Consider the following 1,642-nt stretch of genomic DNA (forward strand, 5'->3'; position numbering starts at 1 on the left):
GACGGCTTTGCACGGAGGTTTCCTGGGGAGCCGAGTGGCTTTGGAACATGTCGCAGTAACGTGCTTAAAATTCTTGACAACTGCAAAATAAACTGCCAGTTTCATTTCCCTGATCCCTCCCCTTTCTTCCTGCCCTTGTGTGTTTATTTGGACTTGGGGGGGGCCGGGGAGCTGGGCCCCCGTGGGGCCTGCAGAAATCTGGCCGCCACCCCCCACCCCCACAGCTAAATAGCTTTCGATTCAGCAGCCGGAGCTGGGCCCTTCTGTCATTCCCCACCTGGAGGCCGAAAAGCTGGCTCGGTTTTTCACGCCGTGTCCCCCTCCCTTTTCCCTTGCAAGATATAACACGTGGGAACCCGAGGAGAACATCCTGGATCCCCGGCTGCTGATCGCCTTCCAGAACAGGTGAGCGTCCCCCAGGCCGCCGCGCCTGCAGCCGTGACCGTATATGGGAACGGGAGGGAAGGCCTCGCCGCGGCGGCGGGGAAAGAGGGAAAGGGCCCGAGGGCCGGGAGTCCCCTCCCCCTCCGGGCCTGGCCGGCTGGGCTGCGGCCTCGCTGCTCTAACCGCCGGCCTTGGTGGCTGCTGCAGCCCTGGGTGGGGGCGGGGCAGGGCCCCGGAAGAGGCTGGTGTTTGGGGGGGACGTGGCGCAGGGTGAGGGCTGCGGGGGCGATGGCCGCCAGGAGTCCCTGGGGCCGCCTGGCCCTGCTCCCCCTCCCCCTCCCGGGCCCTAGGTGTTTCGTCCCTGCGCTGCTGGCTGCTGGGCTCTGGCACCTCGCGGGGCAGCTCGGAGGGAGCTGGCATTGTGAAACAGCTGGACGGCACAGAACTGCACTTAACCTGTTGGGGGCTGGAGAGAAGTTGACAAGACCTCAAGCCCCCTTGGGCCCCATGCCAGAGCCTGGGCTCAGCTGGGGGCAGGTTTGGTCTGCTTGGGTGCTCCGCGTGCCCCTTCTGGGGTTCTGGGTGACCTGGCCCCATCCCCAGAGCAGGAGGAGCTTGGCTCAGAGGGTGTGGGGTGGACACTCGGGGTGGGGGCCACCTGGGTCACAGGTGCTTGTCACACTACAGCTGCTTCTCCACCAGGCTGTGGTTCTCTGTTTCGGGGGGCGGGGTACCACTCTGCTGCCTTCCAGCCCGCACCCCTTTTATTTTGCATTACTTCCCCTGGCAGGTTTGGCACTAGAACTGGACTCTAGGCCCTGGGTCCACCTGCGGGAAGTTGCTCTCCCCCACAGTGGGGGAGGGGGGCCGCATGGAAGGGAGCCCGCCCCCCCCACACACACACCTGGGAGTTCACCACTCTGTAACCAAGTCAGCGCTGATGCCATGTTGCATAATGCGTCCCGGGAGAATTAAAGCGCAGGCTGTTGCAATGCCACGCAACTTCAGAGTCAGGCCGGCCCGGGGCTCCCCTGGGCTAGCCCACGGCCAGGGGGACACCGGGGTCCCGGCGAGTGGGTTTTTAGCCTGGGAGTGGACTACTACTTTGGCCAGCACTGGAAAGGCGTCCCCCTCCGCCGAGGCCGGACCGGGAGGGCCTGTCCTCCCTCCCCCAGCCGCGGGTCGCGCTCCGTGGGGAGGAAGCCCAGCAGCAGTATTGACCGCCGCTGCCGGGAGCCTCATTAATAATTTGGGAATC

The 1,642-nt window shown here is 65.0% G+C and overlaps 1 protein-coding gene across 1 annotated transcript in view; it reads left to right on the forward strand.

The window, feature by feature from the left end:
• The first annotated feature begins 268 nt into the window (after nucleotides 1-268).
• CBX4 (chromobox homolog 4) overlaps nucleotides 269-1,642 on the forward strand; it is a 4,231-nt gene continuing 2,857 nt past the window's right edge. The window contains exon 1 of the mRNA XM_012734570.1: nucleotides 269-405. The gene's annotated coding sequence lies outside the window, so the exon portion shown is untranslated. The remainder of the gene's footprint in view (nucleotides 406-1,642) is intronic.

Source organism: Condylura cristata, unplaced genomic scaffold (genome assembly GCF_000260355.1).
Source record: "Condylura cristata isolate star-nosed mole 26May11 unplaced genomic scaffold, ConCri1.0 scaffold00060, whole genome shotgun sequence".
Taxonomy (NCBI): Eukaryota; Metazoa; Chordata; class Mammalia; order Eulipotyphla; family Talpidae; genus Condylura; species Condylura cristata.